Source organism: Pongo abelii, chromosome X (assembly GCF_028885655.2).
Source record: "Pongo abelii isolate AG06213 chromosome X, NHGRI_mPonAbe1-v2.0_pri, whole genome shotgun sequence".
Taxonomy (NCBI): domain Eukaryota; kingdom Metazoa; phylum Chordata; class Mammalia; order Primates; family Hominidae; genus Pongo; species Pongo abelii.
This window is the reverse complement of record NC_072008.2, coordinates 157,795,585-157,807,845: the sequence shown is the minus strand read 5'-3', so window position 1 is coordinate 157,807,845 and position 12,261 is coordinate 157,795,585. Positions and strand designations below refer to the sequence as shown.

The following is a 12,261-nucleotide window of genomic DNA, read 5'->3' as shown; positions in this document are numbered from 1 at the left end:
TTTAAGGGGCTCTATGTGGATGGCTTTTTTGTTTTGTTTTCTTTTCTTTTGCAGGGTAGAGGGGAAACAGAAGCCAGATACTCTCTGTCTGTGCTTTGCTGTGTAAGGGAAACATCCTTTCTGTGGAATACTGGCAACAGGGAGCTTGAGTTCACATTTTGCTGTTGGCCTGCAGTATCTCACAAGCTTTCAAGAAGCCTTCAGTTGAGGACCCAAGAGAGGCTACTGGATGCTGATTTTGAACCGAGGATGTACACTGTCCCTGTGAAAGTGACATGCAGGGTCACGGTCCTGGGATGGAGGCTGCAGAGTAGATGAAGGCATAGGATAGACCATGACTATTCTGCCCATATTGATGCTGCCTTTAGATTTCATGCAAGAGATACTTACCGATGGGACCATCAAAGGCTGGACCTTCCAGCAAACTGGCTGCAGAGCTAGAATTATGACTCAGCTTTGCTGACTCCCAAGCCCGTGCTCTCCCAAGCTTATCTTCCAGTAAGGGGTCAGTGATGTTCAGATTCAAACTTCCTCTTTTTGAGTAGTATGGATATCCTCTTCTCCCAAAAAAAACAAACAAACAAACAAAAAAAAACACCCACCCATCTTAGACACCCCCTGAAAGCATTATCATTATGTAAAACATGACAGGAGGAGGGTGGTGCATTTCTCATAAACACTTTTTGTTTTTCTAAACCTTCCATTAATTTCCAGTGCAGATATGTCCATGGGCTATAGCAGGAGACAATGTCTTTGTTGGGAAACTTTAATTAAACTTCTCACAGGGCATAGTGAAAATGCAGCCCTTTGAAACCTGAGACCTACCAGCATAAAGATGAAAGCTGTTACGTGACACAAAATAAGACATTTGTGAATAGCTCAAGGTTTTTTCGCCTGGTTCCCCTGATGAACTGATACCATTGCTATATCTTGGCAACAGTAAACTCTGAGGGGATGGCATGGGAGAGAATGGAGAATATATTTTGCCCTGTTCTAGAACAACAGGAGTGAAGAAGCTGTCACCATGGATGCTAAAATGTTCGGAGTAATATGGTCCAATGAGTCTCCAATGGTGAATGGTGATCCAGTGTCGAGCTGATAGGACTTAAGAATACAGATCTCTGGGCACATGCCAGAAAGTTAAATTTGGCAGAGGCTGGGGTTTGCTCAGTTTGTTCTCTGTATTTTTATATGTGTGTTCCTGGTGATTCTGACATGCAGCCAATTTGGGGAACCACTGACTGATCAAACTCGCCCAACTCTGCCATTTGAGTCAGGGGTGGAGTTCAGGGCAAAAGAATGGATTTGGAGAGGGATACATCCTGAGCCTATGGGGTTGGTGCATTCAAAGATTTGGGAACTGCTGTTGGGTGCAGGACCCCAAAGTAGGAGCTGCTGTCTTTGGAAGAGTAAAACCATGACAACCTCAGAAGAGAGTCTCAGTCTCCTCCAGATGACACTCAGTGTGTGTACAAAGAGAAGACACGGGTACACATTGGTAGAAAAAAGCAGAAAGCTCTCAAAAGCGGCCTTAGAGACATGGGATGCCACAAATGGGGAAACTGAGGTCCAAAGTGTGAGACAGGCTCAGCTCAAAGACCCATGGTCAGCAAGCACCAATGTTAGCTAAACTTTTGCTTCTTAACTAGGGATCCCTGCACCACACCACAGTTTAGGCTTGCGCAATATATGCTCCACTTTGCTCATTTGTTCATACGTCACAACTATTAATCAAGTAGTCTAGGAGAAGGTGAAGGCAGAAAAATTAGACACAGCCCCCACCATCTAGGTACTTCCTGGCTATTAAAGGAAATGGCTGTAACACAAGGGTGAAATAATGCCTGAGGAGTGATATTGATACAGAGATGGAGGAAGGTGCTTCGGCCTGGCAGGAAACCCTGGAATAAGTTGGGATGAGAGACATCTTCCTCCCAGAGGTGACTTAAATAATCTCATCATCAAACTCCCTAACTTCAGAGCTAAGCCTCAGCCCTAAAGTCTACCAAAGGTGGGGTGTAGAGGTGCAGAGAGCAGAGGCAAATTGCCAGAGGTCGCACAGCCAGCAAGTGGTAGAGCCAGGGCTCCATCCCAGATTATCTCACTCCTGGGTGGTCCAGCGCTCTTACCTCTTTTCCACAGTGGTGATGAATTCACAGAAGAAGAAACCACACTGAGAACTTTGTTGGGACTTAAAAATCTGGATGAAAGAAAAGAGCTTTGTTTTCCTAGATTAATTAATTTGTGTCCTTAACCAAGGGAATTCTCATGAACCAACACATCTCAGATGGGTAGGGAGGACGAGGGATTGCCCTGGGTATGGTGGCTACAGGCGTAATCCTCCATACAAGTAGTTATATACCCCTCTGCACTGCATTTGTCAAAAACAGCCCTTTCTGAGTGTTTCTCTCTAACAGATGGGTTTTATCTTCAATGACCAAACAATAGAAAGCAGGACAGACATAAGGCATCTTTTTCTATTGGATTTATTGCTGCCTGTGGTGGAGGGTGAGATACTGCAGATAATTTAATAAGGTCTGTCTGATTATGTTTAATTATATCATGCTGCTTTCCTTGCCACTTTCCCTGTGATTTTCCTGAGTCTTTCCTCATTTCTTTTCCATCTTCTTATCATAAGGACAATGATGGTTATAATGACAAATAGTTATATAGCATTTACCATGGGCAAGGCAGTGTTTTAAGCACTTGGAAAATACTAATTCATTTAATTCTCCCCTCAACCCTATAAGGTGGCTTACTGATATTATCCCTGTTTTACTTATTAGAAAACAGAGACGGTATGTAACCTGCCTAGAGTCACACAGCTAGCAAGTAGTAGAGGTAAGATTTGAACTCAGACAATTTAGGTCCATAATCTATGGTCTGTACTCTTAACCACGATGCACAGAGCCACTTCAGATAGCAAAGAAAAATAGATGGAAAATTAGAAGACAATCCTCCCTTGCAAACAGATGTTGAAATTATTCTAAAACAAAATTCTGATCTTCTGACTACAAGCTTATATCTATGACTGAAAGAGAAAAAAAAGCAAACCTGACATCTGACTTGACTGACCCTCAGTTTAAATGAAGAGCCCAGTGCCCCACCTGGGACAGCAAAAACCTCTAGTTAGTATTTGCTTAATAAATATTAGATGGATAAATAAATTAATAAACATATGGATAAAATTTCCTCTAAGCTTATGTCCACATCCTTAAACTCAGAGCTTATTTAAACTGTGGGAAGAACATCTGGAAGCCTGAACTCTTGGGTGTAAGCTCCAGGTCCATCACTTATGAGCTGTAGACTTTTGGAAAGTCAGCCAACCTCTCTGATCCTTACTTTTCTTTTCTAGAAAATGGAGATAATAAGCTCTGCCTCATAGGATGGCTAGATGGACAAAATAATTGATTTGAAACCATTTTATAGACCACCAAATGTTATCTAAGCATGAGGGTCAGTTAGAGACCCCATAGGCCAATCAAATATTTTTTTCCTCCATACAACAAGGATACCTAGAAGCAGTTCTTTCTGCCTCAGATTGTGATATAGGCCAGTCCTCTTCCCAGTGCCACACTCCAGGGAGCTCTGTTCACAGTGCACTCCATGTGAGGGGTAGCCCTGGGTCATGTACTTCAGAGGCCCTGTCTAGTGGATAAAGTGAACAGCAATGGATAGTTGGTTGTGATTTCCTAGTGGTGGCCTTAACCTCTGATGGTACTGGTGGCACTGTGGATTAAGCAGGTAGCCAGGCCAGGCACGCCATGACGCCATGACCCTGTCTTCAGAGAAGAGATGCAAAGCTCATAGATGGGAAATGACTTGTCCAAGGTTATGAAGCCAGTAAGTGATTGGGATGGATGCAGAACCTGGGTACCACTTTCTACTCATCCAAGAGCCCTCTGAATTTGTGGGAGTAAGTGCAGCCTTCACATGCAAAGGCCTGTGGGAAGGGAGTTGTCGAAGTAGCTTTGAAGAGAAACGTGTCGTGGTTTTCTTATATCTAAAATATTGACAGAACCGTGATTTTGTTTCATCTGTGTTAGTTGACGTAATTTGTAGGAATTTGTAAAACTAAATCTTGTTTCCCTCTTCAGTGAGCATATATTACTAACTTCAATGTGGAAAGAATAATAACTGAGCCACAGGAAAACATCCATTTATTTGAAAAGAGGTGAGTCAAACTCAGAGAACCTGAGAAATAATTATAAACTAGCTCCAGGTGTTGGCACCTGAGAAACCATGTTGTGTGTGTCTGGGTGTATGGGGAGAGCCACTGCAGTCATGCACATGGTTCTTCTGGCTTCAGTCTCCCCTCCTTCTCTCTTGGAAGAAAGGTCTGGCCATTGGGTTCAGGTCTCTTAGGAAACAAGGCCATTGGAGTCCTGGGGCTGAGACGTGAGTCAAGGCAGGCCGACTGGAGAGACTAATTATCCCAAATGAATGTTACTACATCTGGGGGCTAGAGTAGGGAAGTGGAGTGAGGTCAGCAATTCCTGGTGTAGGAGACATGGAAATTCACATCGTTGTCTTAATTCAACTTGGCTTTGACCGGCGCAAAGCAGTTTCTCCAGAAGCACCACCAACGGAAAAGTAAAGAGGCTCAATTGTGGAAGGGTCCTCAGAGAACACATTTCCTAATCCTTTATTTCACAATTGAAGAATATCGAGCCCAGAGAGGGAAAGTACATATGCTTTGGTCACACACCTTGGTAGTGCCTGAGCTGAGATGAGAACCCATATCTGTTGATGTCCAAGCCAAACATCTTTTCCCTGTATGTACCTGCTAATTTAGAAGGAACACAAAGCCAGGCGTGGTGGCTCACACCTGTAAATCACAGCACTTTGGGAGGCCAAGGTGAGCAGATCACCTGAGGTTAGGAGTTCAAGACCAGCCTGGGCAACATGGTGCCACCCCATCTCTACTAAAAATACAAAAAAATTAGCTGAGCATAGTGGCGGACACCTGTAATCCCAGTTACTTGGGAGGCTGAGGCAGGAGAATCACTTGAACCCGGGAGGTGGAGGTTGCAGTGAGCCAAGATCGTGCCATTGCCCTCCATCCTGGGCGACAAGAGCGTAACTCCATCTCAAAAAAAAAGAAAAATTAAAATTAACAGAAGTGGAGGTGTGGAGCTGAATGCCCTCTTGTTCATTAAAACACTCATTTTATTATGAATGGAGAAAAAAAATTTCCAGAAGAAGATTGTAAAACCATTTTTAAAAGCTTTCACTATGATTAGTAGCAATTATGGCAAACACCCCAGCTGTAGCATGATGAGAGTGTCAGAACTATGCCTTCAATGTCTGGGCCTTGACCTGTCCACATTTTGGCCCACTGAGCAGTAGCACTGGATGTCTATCAGGCTTCTGAACACTCTGAAAGGAGCTGGGCAGCCACACCAACTGTGCCAATACAAGTAGTCTCCACACAGAGCGATATGGAACGAATAGGAAACTCAAAATTCAGGGTGAAGTGGCTCAAGTAGTGTCCCTCCAAAAGATATGTTCACCTGGAACCTGTGATTGCAATCTTATTTGGAAAAGTGGTCTTTGCAGACATAATTAAACAAAGGATCTTGAAATGTGGAGATCATCCTGGATTTAGAGTGTCCTCATAAGAGACAGAAGAGGAGAAGACACACACAGTGGAGAAAAGGCCATGTAAAGATGGAGGCAGAGATTGGAGTGACGTGGCCACAAGAAAAGAATGCTTGGAGTCACCAGAAGCTGGAAGAGGCAAGGAAGTATTATCCCCTAGAGCCTCCAGAGGGAATGTGGCCCTGCCAACATCTTGATTTCAGATTTCAAACTTCTAGAATTGTGAAGGAGTAAAGTTCTGTTGTTTTAAGCCACGAAGTTTCTGATACTTTGTTACAGCAGCCCTAGGAAACTAACAACAGGGGTAGGTGCCTAACTGGCAGCCTCAGCAAGAGCTGGTCCCACCTGGGCACACACCTGGCAACAGAACCCCTGTGTCCTGAGGCAGGAGCCAGTGGCAACAAGACTGTGACACCAAGTCCTCCTTGCTTCCTCCTAACTTATACCCAAGACTCAGGTCCGCTACCAGTGGAGAGCAAGACTCCCTTCATGTCCCAGTCATTACAACTGAATCTCGTGTCCAGGGCCATGGGCTTGTCTTGAAATGCAGCCCAGTTCCTAAGACAGAAGCCATGCCCTGCTCTTGTCAGGCCTTCCCCCATGGCCTGAGTCCTTCCTTCAAAGCTAACATGATGGCTGAGGCCCGTCTACCTGCTGAGAAATTAATTAGATGCATTCTATTTGGCTAGTCCAAAATGAATTATACTTTGATTCTCCTAACCTCTTTAATTAAATCTACCAACTAAAATATTAAACAGCCCTCTAGATCTACCTGGCAATTAGTTTTGGTTTTGACATCCTCTAAAACTCAAGGCAGATGTTTCAGATAATAATATCAAATCCTAATCTATTTTTTTCCTCTCCCCACCAACTCTTTTTACAGATCTTAGCTACAAACATGACTATTAAAGAAAATCTGATCAATGTGTCCTGAGGCTTGCTGGTTCCTTAATTTCTTGTGGCTGGGCCATGGCTACTCGGCAGTATGGTTACCACTTGAGGTCTGACTCCCCAGTACTTATGGCTTACTGTTTTCCTGGTACCACGTTCCACCTTCCTAACTGTTTCTGGGGCTGGCCCTATTCTCTGGGGCCTGAAGCTTCAGTTAGTCCTGCTGGCACTGGATGGGAGCCATCACAAGGCATGACAATGCCTGATGCTTCTGTATGCAGTTTGTAGTTAGAGCTCTATTCTGAGGAAGGACAAAGACTTAAATGAGGTTATGGGAAGGGGCTGCCAACGACTCAATTGCTCTGCTTTATTCTGCTAGTGTAATTTTAATCACATGCTGTGTTTCCACAGTGAGTAACCAACCCTGCTCATTAGACAAATTGCTCTTTATTAAAAAATGCTCATTTACTTAGTAGATTACAATAGCACTAGGGAAGTCACTGGAGCCCAGAAAGCAGTTGCACCCATGCTGCAAAGGATGTATGTCCATCATTGCAAATATTAGCAGCTTCACACTTTAAAGATACCTCCAGATGTCTTAGGTGACCCAGTTCAGCTCTTTCATGTATGAAATGCGTGTCTTGAATGCATATTCAATTATGATATCTCAATTATGCCTATGTGCTCAAAGAAGAACCATACTTTTAAGAGGCTCTATCTCTTTAGAAAATAATCAAATACCATAAATTCAAAAATTTTTACATAGAGATGGGATTTCACCTGAGTCTAAGCTAGTTTATGTCAAAAAGCATAGGTGGGGACATATCTGTATATACACATGTTCCACCCAAATTGTCCCATTTGTCCATCTCTCAAGTTAGGTTTAATGTGTATGTCATAATTAAATTAGACTTTGATCATAATTAAATTAGACTTTGATCTTTGTGTTTATTGATTTGAAGGTCCGCATTTTAACTTCTTCTGGGACTTGACTGTAACAAAGGAAAAAGGAAAAATTGATGGATATTAAAGTACCATATGCAGGCAAGATGCATAATCTGATACTCTGCTCCCCTTAGCTGTTTCTGAGGAGGAATTCATTTGTGCCTTTGAGTTTAACTGACGAGGTCCTCAGGTTTGAAGAACGGAAGCCTTTGGAGAACAGCTTCCAGTTTGGTTTCATCAAGCGGGGCCAGGACTAGGGTGGGGTAGGGGAAGACACTCACCTTGGCTGCAAAATTTAAAGGGACACCCAAAACCTCCGTAATTAAAATAAATTCTATTTTGATGCAATATTATAAAACTCAAAATTAATGCTAAAATTCCATGAGCAAAATATGAAAATTTAAAATCAAGACAGAATCCAACCCTGCACTTGTACAACCATGCCTCATTTGTCTCACTCTAATCCTGGCCCTATGTCTGATAAAACCTCATTTACAAAAATAAGCTGCCCATTTCTTGGGCATAGTTTGTCAATTTGAATTTTTAAAATATTGCATTGAAATATTATTTATCTTGACTATCCTCTTAAATCTTGTGCGTAAGGCAAGTGACTTACTCACCTCACCTTAGTCCCAGTTCTGCAACCAAGCCAATCCTCCTAAGCACATATTTTTTTTTCTATTGATTTCTGCCATTGGATGATTGAACTTTGTGTGGGTCACATCTGAAGTGCTGTTATGTTATGTTAGATTAGGTTAGGTTAGGTTATGCTAGTGAAAGCCACAAGACTTAGGAGTTAAAAAGCAACTGAATGAGCCTTTTGAAATAACCACTGCTGGCGCCCAGCAGTTGCATTTTATACTACATTGCAAAGAGTGGCAGGCGTGATGGGAACAAGGCACAGCATTTGCATTTTTCTTGGTGCCTGTGTAACCACTGATACTATTTTGTGGCTATGTATTCATCAAAGCAACCCTAAATTGAGGCATTATTAAAAACAAAAAACAAACAAAAAACTTAAATTCTCAAATTTCAAGTAAGTGAAGGAACCAGTTCATTGCTTCATCAATTCAACCAGGCCAGTCAAAGCAGGCAGAAACCCATGTTCTGAGAATTGATGGCCCCGGCTAGTAATGATCTGGATGAAGTGCAAGCCACAGTCTGGAGACAGCAGCGGGAGCATGTGCTGTGAAGCCTGGTATAGGTCTGGTCCTCACCAGCCATCACTACAGCTTTCCAAGCCCCTTGTGTCCAACTTTGAGTTTGGCAAAGGAAGGCCATGACAGCACACTACAAAGAGCATGCGCCCTCCGTCACCTAGGTTTCCTGCATAGGCCACACTGTTTTACAGCTCCAAGAACTCACTGATGCTGCCCCTTCTGTCTGAAATGCTGTCTTCCTGTTGTCTCCTGGCTTACTTCTGCTAGTTATTTAACATTCAGACTAAAGTTCAGGTAAATATGGTAGAATGGTCATGTGCATCTAAATTTCACTCCCTCCCAAAAGCACAGTAAAGGATTACATACAATCCCTAACTTACAGTGGTTCAGTTTACAATTTTTCAACTTTAGGATGGTACAAAAGCAACACGTATTCAGTATGCTCCTCAATTTAAGATGGAGTCACATCCAGATAAACTCGTAAACTGAAAATATCATAAATCAAATGTGCATTTTCAATTTACCATGGGTTTATCAGAACACAACCCCATCATAAGTAGAGTAGAGGAGAATCAGTATTTTTTAAAACAATCTCACAGTGACAGAAAGAATGGAAAGGGAGACAAGCATAACAGCATTTCAGAAGCTGAGAGATGAACCAGGAGTAGCTGACTTAGCTGACCCAAGGAAGCTGAATCCAGGTTGGCAGTGGGGATGGCTGAGGAGCAACGTAATCTACATCACAGAGTTTTCCACAGGCTCAAGAACAGGCAGCTCCAGTTACCTCAGGACTGGGGCATGGTGAAGTTATTCTCTGGAGAGGATTAAACAGAAGGTCTCCAGACTGGGGACACCAGGAAAAGTGGAGGACAGTAGCCTCTCCACAAAACAAGGGATTGTGTGAATGCATGTAACCCAAATGTTGAAAGCAGAGAACCCTGTCACCTTTGACCCTCTTGGCTCCCAGAACACTGGCACCTAAATATTTTCCCTCCAGGCAGGAGACTGGAAAAATTAGATTGGTTGCAGCGTCACATGCACAAAAGGGAAAAGAGGTGGATAAATCTGTAGACTGAGCTCAGGAGTGTGGCCCTTATGGTTCATGCAGTCAGTGGGCACTAAAGGATTTCAACAGACTGTGATGTAATGAGAGGAAGAGATAAGGGATGTGGACACTCAAGATTTTTATATTTATATACATTTGTAATTGTGGTGAAATACACATAAGATAAAATTGCTGTCTTAACCATCTTTAAGTGTTAACCACCATCCCTCTGCAGAACTTGTTCACCTTCCCAAACTGAAATTCTATACCCAGCAACGACTAACTCCCCACTCCCCCCTCCCCCTCCCCCTCCCCCTCCACCAGCCCCTGACACCCACCATTCTACTGTCTCCATGAGTTTGACTATTCTAAGGCCTTTCCAAATTTGGATCCTACAGTGTTTGTCCTTTTGTGACTGACTCGTTTCACTCACCATAATGTCCTCAAGGATAATCCATGTTGTAGCACGTGTCAGAATTTCCTTCCTTTTTAAGGCTGAACAATATTCCATTGTATGTGTGTACCATGTTTGGTTTATCCATTCATCGTGAGTGGACATTTGGGTGGCTTCCACTTTTTGGTTGTTGTGAATATGCTGCTCTCAACATGGGTGTACAAATTTCAGGTTTGTTTTGTTTTGTTTTTCATGTGGCACTTACACACTGTGATTCCAAGGAAGGCTTCATTGCAGTGACATCACAAAAGAAGTCCTTTGGAATCTCCAGGTGTTCCCAGCATTCCAAAGGATGCAAGATGCAGATGCAACTAGGAGGCAGAGGGCATGGCAATGACTTTAAGCTCTTCCATTACTAGTAGCACCTCCAGATGTGTGCTTTTGGTGCTATTGCCCCTTTCTAAGTCTTAATTTCCTCCTCTGAACAGAGACTCATAAATCTCACTCTGCCATCTACCCAGGACTGTTGAGAGGTCACAGGAACTAACACGTGCAAGAACCTTGTAAAGTCAAAAGTGTGGTGCTCATGGGGTGATGCTGTTGCTGCTGCCTGAGGGAGCGAGAGAACCCAAGTACAAGGGTAGCAGGGCTAGGAGCAGGTGTGGGCAGGTGGTGCAGGTCTTGGAAGGAGATATGGAAATCTTTCTGGGAGCAGGACCCTGGGGCACAGGAAGCTTTGAGGTCAGAGTACAAATTGAAGTTGCACAGATTGAAATGTCAAAAGCAGTTGATTATCTCAATTGCTCCATACCTAGCTTGTCCCTTTATTTCTTAAATAAAAGAACTCAATAAATATGCACTTATGGTAATTGGGACCAAAACCCAATAGTATTCAGGGGACAAATAGAATTATGGCCCTCACGGAGAGGGACTCTGCATGACATGGTGACATCCTCTCTTAGGGCAGAGACACAGGAAATAAGGGCTTTACTGTTGAGCTGTCTTTGCCTGTGGTCTGCTGCTGGGCACGTCTGGATGCTGTCATTATAGAGTTATCTTCTCCCATCGTTTAAGGATGTAAAATCAAGGCTATGTGTCTGGAGGGAATAAGATACGTACTTGGCCATGTCTTGAACTTTTTGTCTTTCCTTCAATTAAAAAAAAATTCTCTGCTCCTTTACTGTCTAAAAACAGTTGAAAGTTTTGGAACCTGAAATAGGTAAATGCAGCCCAGTTCTCTCATTTCCTTCCCTGGCAGGGAAAGGAAGGGTGTTGGCAGAGGCTCTTTATTTCTTGCAAACAGCTGCCTAGACAACACCCCAGCCTCCTGGCCAGGCCTTGGCTATACATTCAGTGCAGCTCAGGGGCTTTCAGAGGCTAGGGTTCTGACAATGCCAGCCTCACCAGGTGCTGGAAAATTTGTGACTTCTTTGGTGACCTTGGGCAGGTGCCTCCCTACCTGGTCCTCACTTTCCCCATCTCTCTGGAGCCAGGAGCCTTAAAGCCCCCAGCCCACTCACACTTGCTCCAACAGCCTCTCGGCCCAAGGGGCTTCAACATCTTGTCTCCTGTTCTTATAAGAACCCTAATAGGTAGGCATTACTGTGCCCCTCCCCACAATCTGAAAGATCGGGAAAGGGAAGCTCAGAGGCGTCAGATCACAGACAGGATTACTTCCCCAAGAGCTAAGTTGCTCTGCTGGGATTGGACTGCAGGACTCTGCCCTCTACTCTTGACGCAGGCTTGTCTCATCCCATTCTGCTGCTTCTGTGGGGAAGAGAGTGGCAGGTAAGACCTGTTGAGGCAGAACTATTGCACAAATGCACACATGATTTTTAAGCAAAGATAAAGAATTTGCTTTCTTCACCCCAAAGCCCTTCATCCAATAAGTTCAGACTCTTCATAGTCTCAGCTGATGGACACTCACTCTATTTAAACTGGTCCCAGACCCCTCTCTTCCCATTTGCTTTGAATGTGACAAGGCGCTTCTGCAGCCTGCATCCCTGGACAAGGTTTTTTTTTTTTTTTTGCCTGTTGGTGAAAGGCTCAGGCCTGTAATCAGTACTTCCTTCCCCTAAGTAAATACAAAGAAGAGGCTTGCACACCCTGCCCCACACCTCTCTACTCTGACTGGTTGCTCAGTACCTCAAATGTGCTTTATGGTCCTGCATCCACCATTATCACCAAGGCAGGAAACCCAGAGCAGTCCTGTTATTTCTTCAAGAGAT

The 12,261-nt window shown here is 43.6% G+C and overlaps 1 long non-coding RNA gene across 2 annotated transcripts in view; it reads left to right on the top strand.

Annotated features, from left to right (window-relative positions):
* LOC134760889 (uncharacterized) overlaps positions 1 to 12,261 on the top strand; it is a 94,683-nt gene that overhangs the window by 59,250 nt on the left and 23,172 nt on the right. Inside the window, exon 2 of one of the 2 annotated variants that reach the window (XR_010138943.1) lies at positions 4,095 to 4,171. The exons of the other annotated variant lie outside the window; for it this stretch is intronic. This is a non-coding gene — a long non-coding RNA (uncharacterized LOC134760889). The remainder of the gene's footprint in view (positions 1 to 4,094; positions 4,172 to 12,261) is intronic. 2 annotated transcript variants of the gene reach the window in all.